General features: G+C 45.6%; 1 pseudogene; it reads left to right on the top strand.

Annotated features, from left to right (window-relative positions):
• The first annotated feature begins 15,227 nt into the window (after positions 1–15,227).
• LOC142073262 (G-protein coupled receptor 35-like) lies at positions 15,228–16,627 on the top strand (annotated as a pseudogene).
• Positions 16,628–16,841: the final 214 nt, after the last annotated feature.

Genomic DNA, 16,841 nt, shown 5'->3' with positions numbered 1-16,841 from the left:
AAGTATCTTGTCTCCTCATTGGTCATTTTGGTCAGGTGCCAGCGAGGTTACCTTTAGCTTCTTAACCCTTTACAGGTGAGAGGAGCTTTCCCCTGGCCAGGAGGGATTTCAAAGGGGTTTACCCTTCCCTTTATATTTATGACACGCCCCCCAAATCTCAGCTAGGGTGAAACACTGGCTGGGATTTCTTCCTGGAGCTCTAGGAAAACAGAGTTAATAAGACACATGCATCTCTAAATATACTACCAAGTACATAAAGACTAACAATATTTTCCACATATCAAGGACGATTTTAACCAGTTGATTCTGGGAAACTTTCACGGGAGAGTGCATCAGCCACTTTGTTAGAAGCTCCTGAGATGTGTTGGATGTCGAAATCAAAATCTTGGAGAGCTAAACTCCACCGAAGAAGTTTTTTGTTAGTTTCTTTGACGGTGTGAAGCCACTTTAGTGCAGCATGGTCGGTTTGCAGGTGGAAACGCCGTCCCCAAACATATGGGCGTAGCTTTTCCAGAGCGTAGACAATGGCATAACATTCTTTTTCAGTGACTGACCAGTTGCTTTCCCTCTCAGACAGTTTTTTGCTGAGAAACACTACAGGGTGGAATTCTTGATCAGGTCCTTTCTGCATTAAAACTGCTCCCACACCACGCTCGGATGCATCTGTGGTTACTAGGAACGGTTTGTCAAAGTCTGGGGCCCTTAGTACAGGGTCAGACATGAGTGTCGCTTTAAGCTTGTTAAAGGCCTTCTGACACTTTCCGGTCCACTGAACAGCATTTGGCTGTTTCTTTTTGGTTAGGTCTGTCAGTGGGGCAGCGATTTGACTGTAGTGCGGTACAAATCGTCTGTAATAACCAGCCAAGCCTAAGAAGGATTGAACCTGTTTCTTTGACTTTGGGACAGGCCACTTTTGGATAGCATCCACTTTGGCCTGTAGGGGGCTGATAGTTCCTTGACCCACCTGGTGTCCAAGGTAAGTCACTCTGTTTAGGCCTATTTGACACTTCTTAGCCTTAACAGTTAGTCCTGCCTCCCTTATGCGCTCAAGGACTTTTTGTAGATGTTCCAGGTGGTCTGCCCAGGAATCCGAAAATATGGCCACGTCGTCAAGGTAGGCGACTGCATATTCTCCTAATCCCGCTAGGAGACCATCTACAAGTCTTTGGAAAGTGGCGGGTGCATTTCGCAGCCCGAAAGGGAGTACATTAAATTCATACAGCCCGAGATGTGTGATGAAGGCTGACCTTTCCTTGGCAGATTCATCTAGCGGTACCTGCCAGTACCCCTTGGTTAAGTCCAAGGTAGAGATGAACTGGGCCCGTCCCAGTTTCTCTAATAGTTCATCTGTGCGTGGCATTGGATAGTTGTCTGGGCGAGTTACAGCATTTAGCTTACGGTAGTCCACGCAAAAACGTATTTCCCCATCTGGTTTGGGAACTAGAACCACTGGAGATGCCCATGCACTTTCAGAGGGGCGGATTACCCCCATCTGTAACATATCCTGGATCTCCCGTTCTATAGCAGTTTTAGCTTGAGGAGACACCCGGTAAGGTTGGACCCTAATTGGGTGAGCATTACCTGTGTCAATGGAGTGGTATGCCCGTTCAGTCAGTCCTGGGGTGGCTGAGAACGTTGGCGCGTAGCTAGTGCACAGCTCCTGGATCTGCTGTCGCTGCATACGCCCAAGGGTCATGGAGAGGTTCACCTCTTCCACACCACCAGCACATTTCCCTTCGTAGTAAACACCTTCAGGCCACTCAGCGTCGTCTCCTCCCTGGGCTGTAAACTGACAAACCTTTAATTCTCTGGAATAAAAGGGCTTTAGAGAATTAATATGGTACACCTTAGGTTTCCGGTTGGAGGTGGGGAATGCTATGAGATAATTAACAGCTCCCAGGCGCTCCTGGACCATGAATGGCCCTTCCCACGATGCTTCCATTTTATGGGCCTGGAGCGCCTTTAAGACCATGACCTGGTCTCCTACTTTGAAGGAACGCTCTCTGGCATGTTTATCATACCAGGCTTTTTGCTCTTTTTGAGCATCCTGTAAGTTTTCTCTAGCAAGGGCTAAAGAGGTTCGGAGGGTGTTTTGTAGGTTGGTTACGAAGTCCAGAATGTTAGTTCCTGGAGACGGTGTAAATCCCTCCCATTGCTGTTTCACCAACTGCAATGGCCCCTTAACCTCACGGCCATATACAAGTTCAAATGGGGAAAACCCTAAACTGGGATGTGGTACAGCTCTGTAGGCAAAGAGCAACTGCTGCAACACTAGGTCCCAATCATTGGAGTGCTCATTTACAAATTTACGTATCATGGCCCCCAAAGTTCCATTAAACTTCTCCACCATGCCATTTGTTTGATGGTGGTAAGGAGTGGCAACCAAGTGATTTACCCCATGAGCTTCCCAAAGGTTTTTCATAGTTCCTGCCAGGAAATTAGTCCCTGCATCTGTGAGGATGTCGGAGGGCCAACCTACCCTGGCAAAAATGTCTGCTAGTGCCTGGCACACACTTATAGCCCTGGTGTTGCTCAGAGCTACTGCTTCCGGCCATCGGGTGGCAAAATCCATGAAAGTCAGTATGTACTGCTTTCCTCTGGGTGTCTTTTTCGGAAAAGGACCCAGAATATCCACAGCTACTCGCTGAAATGGAACTTCAATGATGGGGAGTGGCTGGAGAGGGGCTTTGACCTGGTCTTGGGGTTTTCCCACTCTTTGGCACACCTCACAAGACTGGACATAGGTAGAAACATCCTTGCCCATTCCCTCCCAGTGGAATGACCCCCCCAAACGGTCTTTGGTCCTGTTCACCCCAGCATGGCCACTAGGGTGATCATGGGCTAAGCTCAAGAGCTTGGCCCGGTATTTAGTTGGAACTACCAACTGTCTCTGAGGATGCCAGTCTTCCTGGTGTCCACCAGAAAGAGTTTCCTTGTATAAAAGTCCTCTTTCTACAACAAACCTGGATCGATTAGAAGAGCTGAGAGGCGGTGGGTTGCTCCGTGCCGCCGTCCAAGCTCTCTGGAGGCTTTCATCTGCTTCCTGTTCGGTCTGGAACTGTTACCTTGATGCTGGGGACATCAGTTCCTCATGGGATTGTGGACCTAGGCTTGGTCCCTCTGGAAGCGATATAGGGGATGGAGCTGTTTCTGTTGACTGTGAACCGCTCTCCGCTGGTGCACTATGTGGGGATTCAGGCTCCGGCTGAGCCTCTTGTGTAGGGTTATCGGCTGCTGCCAGTTCAGGTTCGGTGGGGCCTTCTGGTGTTGAGGTTGCAAGTACTGGATTCAGTGCTGACACGGGGTCTGGTGTTGGTTGTTCGGCTGGTTCCGGTTCTAGGACTGGTTCCGTCTGGGTCTCTGGGACTGGATCCACTACTGCTGTTGCAGACATTGGCCTGGGGTCCGGGTCCATCACCTCTGACTGGGTCCTGATAGAAGTTTCCGGAACAGAGCTAGGCCTCACGGCTTGTTTAGCCTGGCTGCGGGTGACCATTCCCACCCTCTTGGCCTGCTTCACATGATTGGCCAAGTCCTCCCCCAACAGCATGGGGATGGGATAATCATCATAGACTGCAAAAGTCCACATTCCTGACCAACCCTTGTACTGGACAGGCAACTTGGCTGTAGGCAAATTGAAAGAGTTGGACTTGAAGGGTTGAATCGTCACTTGGATCTCTGGGTTGATTAAATTGGGGTCCACTAAGGAAGCATGGATAGCTGACACTTGTGCTCCGGTGTCCCTCCACGCGGTGACCTTCTTCCCGCCCACACTCACAGTTTCCCTCCGCTCCAAGGGTATCTGGGAGGTATCTGGGCCTGTGGACCTCTGGTGTGATTCCGGTGCAATGAACTGTAATCTGTTGGGGTTCTTGGGGCAGTTGGCCTTTACATGCCCCAGCTCGTTACATTTAAAACATCGTCCAGCTGACGGGTCACTGGGGCGAGGAGGGTTGCTGGAGAACGGGGTGGTGGGACGATAAGGGGTCTGGAGGGTTCTTTGGGAGGTAGGTGGGGCTTTGGGCGGCCCCCGGTAATAGGGTGTGGTCTGGGGTGGTCCCTTCTGGTCTCCGCTCCAACTGCGACCAGTTTTCTTCTTCTCTGCCACCTCCACCCATCTGGCTCCAATCTCTCCTGCCTCAATTACAGTTTTGGGTTTCCCATCTAGGATGTATCTTTCTATTTCCTCAGGAACACCCTCTAAGAATTGTTCCATTTGCATTAGGAAGGGCAAATTTACTGGAGATTCAACACTTGCTCCTGATATCCAGGCATCCCAATGTTTCACAATGTGGTAGGCATGTCGGGTAAATGACATGTCTGGTTTCCACCTTAGGGCTCTGAACCTCCGACGAGACTGCTCGGGTGTTATCCCCATTCTGACTCTCGCCTTGGATTTAAACAGTTCATACTTGTTCATGTGTTCTTTAGGCATTTCAGCTGCCACCTCAGCTAAGGGTCCACTGAGCTGCGGCCTCAGCTCTACCATGTATTGGTCAGCAGAGATGTTGTACCCAAGGCAGGCCCTTTCGAAGTTTTCTAAGAAGGCCTCAGTATCATCACCTGCCTTGTAGGTGGGGAACTTTCTGGGATGGGAAGTGGTACCTGGAGAAGGATTGCTAGGGTTTGTTGGTATATTCTGCTGGGCCTTTATCCTCTCCATCTCCTCCACATGCTTCCTCTCTTTTTCCCTCTCCTCCTCCACATGCTTCCTTGCCTCCATTTCTTGTTCCTTCTTCAGCTGCATGAGTTCTATCTGTCTTTCATGTTCCCTTTGTCTTTCCTCAGCCTGAAATTTGGCTAATTCGAGCTGTAGTCGAGCCGCGGATTTTGCCATTCTAACCTCTCTGTTTTTACTAACTTTACACCCGAGGTTTAGAAATAAACAAACAAAACTTGGCTGTAAAATTTTGCTGTGCTGGAATAGAATACCTATTCTCTGATAGTGATTGTCAGCCTACAGAAAAAGACAATTCCCTTGTCTCTGCTCTGGGCCCAAATTAAAGCAAAAAACCTCCAACTGCTTGGAAACCTGCTTACCCAGCCCAAAGAAAAAGCAAATGGGTAGAACACACACCCCCTATTTACTTTTAGAAAGAAAAGAAAAAAAAAAAAAACAATGGGTTGGAAGACTGTGAATTTCCCTGCAGGAGTTAAGTACCCTGCCTCCAGGCAAAAAAACCTGCAATTCACAAGATAATCCCCTTTTGTCTCTGCTTGGCCACAAAGCAGAGAGAAACCAAGCTGCTTTCAGTTTCAAAGCTGCTTTCTGGACTTTCTTTCCAAAGAAAAAAAAATTTCCTTTTTAAAATCTGTATTTCTAGTTCAAAAAATCTCAACTGGATCTCAGATGATTTCAGGTTAATCCCACCACTGTGCCACCATGTCAAGGTTCCTCCCCCACTCTGAACTCTAGGGTACAGATGTGGGGACCTGCATGAAAAACCTCCTAAGCTTATCTTTACCAGCTTAGGTCAAAACTTCCCCAAGGTACAAAATATTACACCCGTTATCCTTGGAATGGCCGCTACCACCACCAAACAATTACTGGTTACTGGGGAAGAGCTGTTTGGACGCGTCTGTCCCCCCAAAATACTTCCCAAAACCTTGCACCCCACTTCCTGGACAAGGTTTGGTAAAAAGCCTCACCAATTTGCCTAGGTGACTACAGACCCAGACCCTTGGATCTTAAGAACAATGAACAATCCTCCCAACACTTGCACCCCCCCTTTCCTGGGAAATGTTGGATAAAAAGCCTCACCAATTTGCATAGGTGACCACAGACCCAAACCCTTGGATCAGAGAACAATGAAAAAGCATTCAGTGTTTTACAAGAAGACTTTTAATAAAAATAGCAGTAAATAGAAATAAAGAAATCCCCCCTGTAAAATCAGGATGGTAGATATCTTACAGGGTAATTAGATTCAAAAACATAGGGAACCCCTCTAGGCAAAACCTTAAGTTACAGAAAAGATACACAGACAGAAATAGTTATTCTATTCAGCACAATTCTTTTCTCAGCCATTTAAAGAAATCATAATCTAACACATACCTAGCTAGATTACTTACTAAAAGTTCTAAGACTCCATTCCTGTTCTGTCTCTGGCAAGAGCAGCACACAGACAGACACAGACCCTTTGTCCCCCTCCCTCCTCCCAGCTTTTGAAAGTATCTTGTCTCCTCATTGGTCATTTTGGTCAGGTGCCAGCGAGGTTACCTTTAGCTTCTTAACCCTTTACAGGTGAGAGGAGCTTTCCCCTGGCCAGGAGGGATTTCAAAGGGGTTTACCCTTCCCTTTATATTTATGACACCCCCCTTTCCTGTGTGCCTGGGCGCCTGATGTTGTTGACATTCAAGGAGATCCTGAGTACCCCAGTGGTGATGTTGGATAGGTGAGAATCCTCTATCCACCCCTCTACTACAGTCCCTTTACTCCTAAAGGAATTTAAATTTGGCAGTGCTTCCACCTCCTGGCCCCTGTAGACACTCAATGGTGTGCCTTGGAAACCTCTAGGAATAAAGCTATTCTAAGAATAATAATAATCAGTGGCATGTATCTAAGTCAAAGCCCCTGCAGGCTCTCAGCAGCAGCTCCTGGTATGGACAGAGCGCCACACCAGCAATCTTGCTCCTTTCCCAAAATGGAGTCCACCGCCTCTCTCCCTGCACTCCCTGGAAGGGGAAGTGTCTCACTCTTTTCCCCCAAGGCATCATGGGAGTTGTGGTCTCTAAGGCTAAATTGCGGCACACAGGATCTTCCCAACTGGAACACTCCCAACAAAGTTCAGAGATCCCTCTAGTAAAGGGTGACATGAGAACAAGGCTCAATTTCTGTTGAAGAAGTTTTGTTTTAATCTGGTGCATTGTTACAATTATGGAGGGTCCCCCCTCCCCAGTTTGTAATAATAATTAAAAGGTCTAATATTGTACGAAATCAGGGAGATGTACAAAGTATTGTGTGTTGTGTGACATGGCAAATGATATGAAGTAAAATAGCAACACTATGCATAAAATGTGAAGAAACGAGACTATAATCTCACTGAATGAATTTCTACAGAGTTCAGTAACAACCTTACAAGGGTAGTCTTACAGTGGGAGAGGAAGGTGCTCTCTGCTGCCATCATCTTATGACCCGGGAGCAGAGCTAGAATGAGCATACTTCAGTGGCATTCACTATGCCAGTGTGTTCCTTCGAATAATTTTTGGTTAGTCATTTCAGTTTTGGATGTCAGGGTAACGAAATGTTCCTCTTATTGTGTGATTAAAAGATAGCTAAACTGTACTTAATACACCCTGAGTAAGGGGCTCACCAAAACCACAATCTCAATTATGTACCCCTGTAAAGCAGTATATGGCCATGAGCTGGGAGAGGAAGTGGAAAGGGGTTCTACTTTGTAGGAAGGAAGGACTCCTTGCTGGTGTGGACTCTGCTCAAGGGTTCAAAATGCCATTTGCCCTTCCTCCACAGTAAATGATGATCGCATGTGAAAGATGATGTGATTATAGCAGTGGCAATGATGATCAGGGGTTCCAAGGTAAGATATTTAAGTTTTCCCAGGTTTCTGGTTGGATGCTCAAGCCAGTGGTGCATGTTAGTTTTAAGAGGAGCCCCTAGATATTTAAACCAAGCCACTGTTGCTGCTATCAGCACCTCGTAGAAAAGTCACATGTAGAAGGAATTAATTTAGGGAAGTCTTATGGCCAGTGATATACAGGTTAGCCCAGATCAATGGTCTCCAAACTTTTTTTGATCGCACACCCTCAAGGAAAAAAAAAATTGATGCAGTGGGAGGGCTGCCGCAGGCGTGCCGCTGAAGAAAAAACAAGGGAAGAGCTGCTCTGTAGAAACACAGGTGAGGCATTGTCACTTAAGCCACACAGTAGCTTTATTGCCCATTGTGCAGGGTGTGTCTGAGTCACAACATCTCTAGAGGGCCTCTCTTTGGGAGGTGCTGTTTACACACTATCACTTAATCAAGGCTAAAAGCACACACTAGCCCTGTATGCCTAGGCAAACTATAAATGCAAGTGTTATATATGTTTGCAAAATCAACAAAACAGTTGAGTGATGCAGGTTAAACTTTTCTCTTCCTTGATGATTCACAACAAGTATCTGCTCCCATCCTATTGAAAAGTTTGGGCCAAAAAAAGATAATAATGGCCGTTTGTGCACCAGAGTTAGGTGAGAGCTTCAGAGACAGCGCTGCCAGTGGGCAGGAAGTACATTTAACACATAGCAAAAATGTTGTGAGGTTAGTGATTGTGTGGGCTTTTTTTTTTTAAACATCAGAGTAATTGTGCATGGGGCAACATCCGTTGGAGCAAGGCCCCTTTATTGTTGTGTGGAGGCTTTTCTCACAGTAGTTTTGTGCACTCCAGGTAACTCTTACATTTACAATCTTGAGTTTTATTTTCACCAGTTGACTATAGGGCTGCAGTGCAGTTTGTTTCCTTGCTTTTGAGGCAGTTTGTGTGACTGATGCACTATATAGAAAGCACCTGCTGGGTTTGTTGCATGTTTTGTATACACCTTTGACTGCACTGTGTTTCACTGATTCAGGGTTGGAGCTGAACACTCTTCCACAGGGCCCCAGGAGATGGGGTATGATAGCCCAAGGTACCTGTAACTTCAGTTTTGTTTAAGAGCCCACCTCCAGTCAGTGCTGCACCAAAAATGAAGCACATTGGCCAGGATGGAAGCAAAGTTAAGGGGGGGAAGGTTGCTGAGGCATTGCCTGTATCACTAAGGCTCCTTGACGCAGACAAAAGCTGATCTCACCTGGTGTAGTTTCAGAGGAACAGCCGTGTTAGTCTGTATTCGCAAAAAGAAAAGGAGTACTTGTGGCACCTTAGAGACTAACCAATTTATTTGAGCATGAGCTTTCGTGAGCTACAGCTCACTTCATCAGATGTTACCTTTGCCCTCCACTGACCCTTGGGTGCCTCTTCCCTCTGTGGAGCAGGCCATGGTAACATAAACAGGTAGAATTTGCACCTCCTTACAGAAGAGTGAATCTAGTTTTTTGGTGTAGTTTTAAGTCTGAATTTCACTGCACGTCCTAGGTGCTTAGCACCTTTGAAAATCAGGCCATTTTTACATGCTTATTTCCTTCACTATTTTCTGATCATTTCCCTTTCACACTGACAGAACCACAATGCTAGCACTGCAATGCTACCAGCAAAGATTTAAGGCCATGATTCCCAGTTGTGTTGCCTGTCTCTGTGTACATTTATATCTTCATCACTAAAAGCCCCTGACACTCTGCTGCTTTACAGCACTTTATATGGCTAAATGGTATAAATTATACCAGCTCTAAATTATGGCTGAATAGAATATCTGGTCCATGATTAGTGTGACTGTTTTTCATGTTTCTTTTGATTCATTCTCTGTTCAATGCTTTACAGAAGCCCGCTCTCTTTACTGTGGAAACCTTTCGTTTTTCACAGAGCCTGGTTCATATTAGCAAACATTCTGGTTTTCAAAGCTGACCTGCAAAGAACAAAAAATGACTGACAATTAAAAACTAGTTTGTGTGATACCAAGGAAAAGCAGCAAATAGCAGCTGGGTACAAATCTAGGGCTCCAGGGAAGCCCGGGTTTGCAGTAGGGATAGAAAGTGAGGAATTTTGCATCTGTTTGTCTCCTCTCAGCTGCATTTGTTCCCACCTCCTATGCTTCCCCTCTGCAAATCAATCATTTTTCAGCACCTGCTTTTCCCTTTCCACAGAAGATTCCTGAGGCTCAGGCAAGGGAAGAGGCCAGTGAGGATGAGGGAACAGAAGAAGGGGCAAGGAACCAGGGCGGGGGAGGATAAAGGGTAGATGGGTAAAAATGAGAAGGAAAACTGACACTGAAAGAAGGGGAAAAAAGCTACAGTCACATTCTGGAAAGAAAAGGACAGGAGAGAAGGAACCCAAAATGACAAAAGATGGAAGAAATAAAGCAAGGGAAACACTGTCAGTTCATACATTCATTATCAAAGTTTAATGCCAAAAAGATACAATAGGTCTGTGGTCACCAACATTTTTTATGCCCGAGATCACTTTTTGAATTTAAGGGTAACCCAGTATTTACCCCGCCCCTTCCCCAAAGCCCCGCCCCACTCACTCCATCCCCCCTATCACTCGCTCTCCCCACCCTCTTTCACCAGGCTGGGGTAGGGGTTTGGGAGGGGTCCGGCTCTGGGCTGGGGCCGAAGGGTTTGCAGTGTGGGAGGGGGCTCTGGGCTGAGCCTAAGGCAGGGGGTAGGGGTGCAGGATGGATTGAGGGGTGCAAGCTCTGAGAGGGAGTTTCGGTGCAGGAGGGGGGCTTTGGGCTGGGGCAGAGTGTTGGAGGGGGTGCAGGGTGAGGGTTCTGGGAGTTTGGGTGCAGGAGGGGGCTCCAGGCTAGGGCAGAGTGTTGGGGTGCAGGAGGGGTACAGAGTGCTGTCTCTGGGGGTGGGGTCAGAGCTGGGGCAGAAGGTTGGGGTGCAGAAGGGCGTACAGGGTGCCAGCTCTGGGAGGGGGGTTGGGGTACAGGAGGGGGGTACAGGATGCTGGCTCTGGGAGGGGGTCTCAGGGCTGGGAGTTGGGATGCGGCCTCCCGCCAGGCAGCACTTACCTCCAGCGGCTCCTGGTCGGCGGCGCAGCAAGACTAAGGCAGGCTCCCTGCCTAACCCGGCCCCACACTGCTACTGGAAGGGACCAACATGCCCTGTGGCCCCTAGCTCCACGCACTGCCCCTCTCCAGCTCCCATTGGCCACAGCTCCCTGTTCCCAGCCAATGGGAGCTACGGGGGTGGTGCTTGCAGGCAGGAGCAGCGAGTGGAGGGAGACCCCTGCCCCGCCATCCCCAGGGCCGCGGGGCACGCTGGCCACTTCTGGGAGTGGCATGGGGCCTGGACAGCCCCACTGTGCCACCGGAGATCGCAATCAACTGGGAGATCCTCTAGGATTGACCAGTCGATCGCGATCAACCAGTTGGTGACCTCTGCAATAGGTGAATGCAGACATAAGGAATGGCTGATTCCATAAGTAACTGTGAGCAATCCCCCACCGACCATAGCCCTGACCTATGTATCAGTACGCCTGTATGATCTGCTAGGCTCAAGGGAGTTCTGATCACATTTAGTGCCCTGCTCACAGATAGCACCCAGACTTGTTTGTGCCTGTCAGCCAGTCCTAGTTTTGGGCAGGGAGGAGGGGAAGCCTGGAGAGACACTGGGCAGCTCCTTACTGCATCTGGGCAAGGAGGAGATTCTTCAGCCTGCTAGCTAGGCTGAGGGGGCTGTTTGTCTCTCTCACACTGACTGGTCAGCTTAGGTGCCAGCCCCCCTCAGCCAGCCAGCTCCCACATTCCATGCAGCTGTTCTGGCTCCTCCCCACAAACTGTAAGGGACCCTAACATTGGGCCTGATGTATTACTTTCAATGGGCCCAATGGTAGGGTCCCTTCCAGTTTGCAGGGAGGAGCCAGAACAGCTTTCAGCGAGGTAACATCTCAATTACTTTCAGCGAGGTAAAGGTGTTACCAGGCAGGAACCTGTAATTGTCCAGCATTGTACAGTTGTAAACAAGGTCAAGGGCTGGTATACAGAGACTTCAGCTGCTCAGTACTAGGGCAAACACACCATTAATTTTCTTCACCTTTTATTAGAAGATACAGAAAAAGGGAATACAGTTACAGCATTTGAAATGTAAAGTACTGAGTAAGTGTTTCATTTTAGCACCTCACCACCCAGGTTATCTAGAAAGAATATTTAGAAAGAACCCTCCCCCATGTCTGACAGTCTTTAAGATAGTACAGTATTAACTTCCCACAAGCGGATGGCTGGAGCTGGGGCTGTTGCTGTTTCCTAGAAGACAAAACCACACACAAATGAACAAAAGGTAGAAAATGCAGTCTCTAGCATTGACTCTCACTTGCACCTTCACTGCTGGAAAAACACAGGCATACACATGGTCTGATCAGCCACTCTGAGACCTGGCAAACTTGTGCCAGCATGGGGCTGTTCTGGGCATTGCTTTTAGCTGCCTCTCTGGGCACAGGTGTATAGCACTGTTGCAAAACATACAGTTTTGGGCAGCTAAGCCAGACTCCTGTTAGATAGATGGAGAGAGAGAGAGAGAGAGGAGAAATGAGGTAGGGAAGGAAAAGGACATGGGGGGACAGGACGGTGACAAAGTCTCACATCACAGCTGTTTGGGATTTAGCCAGAGCCAATGCAGGTAGGGTGTCATCTGGTCTGTTTGGTTAGGATAGTCCTCGGGGTTAGGTTGAAGGCAGCACAATGGTGTCATGCTGGCTCCTAAGGTCCGAGGTGATGGTGAGGATGGCAGCTATAATGGTGAAGCTCACTCCAGTGCTGGTTGGCTGTCAGCTTCTTCGCCTGCTAATTTTTTCCCCCTAAAGCCTTCTCTTTTAAGGTTACCTAAAGGAAATGATAAGATGTGCCTCATCTTCTGGAGGTGGAGGAACAACCTGTATTCCTTATTTCCATGGGAAAATACCCTTCAATTTATTATAGCCCCATTGGGTTTTTCTATTACTCACCTATTGTCAATGTCTTTTAATCAACTGCTCAAAAGAGAGTGGCAGACATTATTCGAGAAGATGAGCTGGCTATGAGTCATGCGTCTAAATTTCCCCTCTGGTTTTCTACTTTGAAGACAGCTTTTGGTTTTGAACCATTCTTGACTGAGTTTTCAAGCCCGCATTTACTCAGCTAAGATTCTAAACCATGGAAACTGCTGTCCTCAAACGGCAGATGTGGAAGGGTCTCTGCACATCTTCCTTTTTTCCCATGTACATCTGGAGCACTGGAGAATCTTCCTCAACGTCTTCTGGATTGTAGAGTTTTCTGAGAGCACACTGGGGTTGTTTAAAAAAGAAAGAAAGAAAAAAGGCAGCTTTATCACCATTTCAAAAGTGAACATTTTTAATATTTTCTCAATCTCCCGTATTAATTAACTCAGTGGCAATTTTTGGTTGTTTAGAATCTTGCTAAAGAAGAAAGTTTTTAGTAAGTTCTGATTAGTATTTTAAGTATCATGTGGAAGTAGCTGTTTTGGTGGATTGTATATGTTTGCTCTATGTATCCATAAAAGACATAGCATGTGGAAGTTAATAAAGTTGAATTGAATGATGATTGGAATAGCCCACCCCTTGTTATTTTTTCCTCTAACTAGGCCTAATTTCCAACAGCTCAAGTTTGGTTCATTAATTTTTGTGCTCACATTTCCCTCTCCCCCGGCCCGGGACATGATTTTAAACACAGTCCTTGAACTATATCAGTAGGGCTTTTTGTGTGGACTAATTCAGTCTGTTTCCCTTTCACACCTTTTGCCATCAACATGTGTTACAGGTTATTGTGACATTCTATGAACTTTCACTCCTTACAGTTGAACTTACAATTAGGGTAAACGTGTAGGCCCAGTTGTTACACTAGCACTCTAGTTCATTTGAACCATTGGACCCTTATATGATTGTCCACCCCTGAGTTTAAAGAAAAGCACTAGCCTGCTGAACAAGCTTCCCTCATCCCCTCTGACAATTTCTATAACATCGGTCTATGTGGTTAATGCAAAAATCTCAGGCATATCAAAAATGAGGGGGATGGTCTAAAATAATAGATTTTATTGACATATAATGCAGAGGCCACTGCACGTATTGCATTATTCATTTTCATATTTAATGTATTAAGGTCCCTCAAATGAGACTATATTGGCCCTTTAAAGCCAGAGGAAGTGTCGGGGACAAGGCTACCCCATTCCAGGAGGGCTGCAACAGAACTTTGAGAATGCCAGAGGTCGCCACTGGGAGAAGTCATTTTCTGCTAACAGTTGGCATCTGGTGTCTAGAAGCAAGACTAGAATGATGTAAAGGTGAAATGGAAGAGAAGTAAATTCTCAGCACTTATGGGCAGAGACTGTGTGTATACCTTGCTTAAAACACAATGAGGCACTGATCTCAGTTGTAGCCTCTAGGTGCTACCATAATTCTAATAAATAATAGGATAATATTTTAGATTTAAAATATAAGGGACAATGGAAAACATAAAAATGTAAAATATCCCAATCTCTTGTCTACAGTAAATCTAAGACATAAAGGAATAACATTAAGTAGATTCGCAAAAAGAAAAGGAGTACTTGTGGCACCTTAGAGACTAACCAATTTATTTGAGCATGAGCTTTCGTGAGCTAGTCTCTAAGGTGCCACAAGTACTCCTTTTCTTTTTGCGAATACAGACTAACACGGCTGTTACTCTGAAACCTGTCATTAAGTAGATTGAATTTTAGCACTGGAAAATCAACACATGCTGAATGGAGTCTTGCCAAAATTAAACACAAGCTGACCCAATTACACACTTACATTACACGTACAGAGAGAGCAAGCCCACGGAAGAGAAACTGTCACTTTTAGATATTTCATGCAGTGTTGTTGGGTCCAGATAAGGGAGGGGGTGAGGTTGGGCCAACATCCATTGATGTGTGTGAGAGAGAGGGAGAGAGAAACTTTAGAGCTTACACAGTGCTCTTCTTCAGGTCACAAAAAAAAAAAAAAAAAAAACCAATTGTGTCTGACATATGGGAGAGACTTTATGGTATTGTTGATACCAATATTCTAAAATCGCAAGGAATCTGACCAGCTATTCCATGTAAGGCATCTACAAAAATCTTATAATTTGCCAAGTATGATAACCTTGTTTATATGTTTGTATCACCTTCGTATTCTCAATTATAGATATGTATGGTATATCTGTATTTCAAAACTTGTGCTTGTGAAGACAGATTGGTATCAGCATACCTGTTCAATGGCCTATCAAGGATCATCATATGTACAATGAACCCACTGAAAGGAACTAGGGGATATACTTATGAGTCAACAAGGCATGTAGTATGCCTGTGGTCTGAGACCATTTTGTATAGTGAGCAGAGTTTTTAAAGAATTTCTCACCATACTGGACATATGTGCAGATTGGGAGCCAGAGAACTGGAATGCAATAAAGGGGGCTGTGTGGTTTCTTTTTTAGCTTCTTGATAACCAGTGTGGGGGACCAGGAGCAGTTTGTGACTGGCTGGGGAGTCTAACTTCAGTGTTGACCACATTTTGGGAGAATCTGCTCTCATTTTTGCATTGGACTGCCCTGACCTTGGGATTTTCAGTGAGGGCTGCCCCAGGCACCCCGGGTAACAGTGTCTTGTTCTATTTCATGTCTTTAAAACCTTATTTTACAATAAAGGCGTGTAATGATGGCACACAACTGCAGTGGCAACAGCATGAAAATGTATGAAATGGTTCAGCTTATTCAACTGATAGTTTACATCCCAGTTTTCCTTTTTGGCATCGTATTTAGTGCCTTGGCTTTATGGGTATTATGCTGTAAACAGAAGAAATGGCCAGAACTCAAAGTGTACACGACCAACTTAGTCATGGCAGTCTGCTCTCTGCTCTTCACTTGCCCCTCAAAAGCTTTTTTCAAAGAAAGGAAAAGAAGCACAATACAATGTGCTTAGTCTTAGAATCCATTTATTATACAAATAGGCCCAGGATCATTTGCATTATCAACCTTGTAGCAGTTGATAGATACATTCCAATCAAATACCCCCTGAAAACAAAATGTTTGCAGTCCCTCTTTATGTCAGCTTTTGTCTGAGAACTTCTTTAGATACTAAGTGCTGAGACTGCCAGCTGAAGATGACTTCTGCTTTCAAAAGCATTTAAAAAATCCCTTTAAAAAAAGTCTTTGGTCTTTAATGTTTGGTGATTTTTTTACACCATTAATCATCTTGAGGTTTTGGTGTATATAAGTTAAGGGGACAAGGTTATGCAGGTATGGAAGTAGCCAGTGGAGCCCCAAGAGGTATATTAATAGGATGGCCCTTCCAATGACCGTGAACGGAAGATGACCAACAGAGAGACTGGAGATACAGTACACACAGTCCTCGGACTTAAGACACAATTGGTTCCTTACAATTGCGTCGAAAGTCGTAAGTCGGAACCGGAATCTACTCCATTGCAGGACCAAGTGTCATAAACTCGAAACCTATAGTTGTAAGTCGAATCAGGGTGTCAATGTAGAAGTGTCGTAAGTGCCGTTCAGCATAACTCAAACGCTGTAAAGTCAAAGACTGCCTGTACAGGGACCAAGCATCCACAGACCTTAGAGAGAGACCACATTGCACAACAGTCAAGCGGACAATCCTGAGTTTTGGAAGAAGGCTATAAAAGTTGCTGAACCTGCAAAGAGATGTGGTTAAAAAAAAAAGTTTTTGTTCTCTATAGATCATTAAGACACTTTTGAAAAAAAAACAGATCCTTGTGTGTGAGCAAAAGTTAATCCAGAAAGCTACCTGCATTTTTTCCCTGCAAATACGATCAACTGTAGGGTATGTTTGCTACCTGTTAATTCAGATCATTTTGTTTGGACTCCACCAGTGCCAGCTGCTCTTTAATAGAAAATGTTACAATTCTCATGCATCTGGCCTCATTCAGAGGAAACATTAATTGCTGCTTGGATGCCATTTGTTATTACTTCGTAACCACAGGGTTTCAGGAAACTTCATTTATGTTACAAATTTTTGAAGGCAAGGACAGCTCAAGACCAAGACATCCTATTATACATGCACTAAATGCTAGTCTAAAATAGCTGTAATATATTATTTGCAATTAACATTGTTAGTAGTAACCAAGCTTACCACACACAGAGCTGTGTGAAACTATTAAGTGTTGCTTCATGGATAGTCACAGGAGAAACAACAGTTTAAGATGCAAAAAAACAAACTTTCCACAATTCAAGTCAGAAATTAAAACAATTTTTAAATGTTGCTGTTTTGTGAACTGAAAATTAGTGATTTTTTTTA

Source organism: Caretta caretta, chromosome 9 (assembly GCF_965140235.1).
Source record: "Caretta caretta isolate rCarCar2 chromosome 9, rCarCar1.hap1, whole genome shotgun sequence".
Taxonomy (NCBI): Eukaryota; Metazoa; Chordata; order Testudines; family Cheloniidae; genus Caretta; species Caretta caretta.
This window is presented reverse-complemented; position numbering and strand designations above follow the sequence as displayed.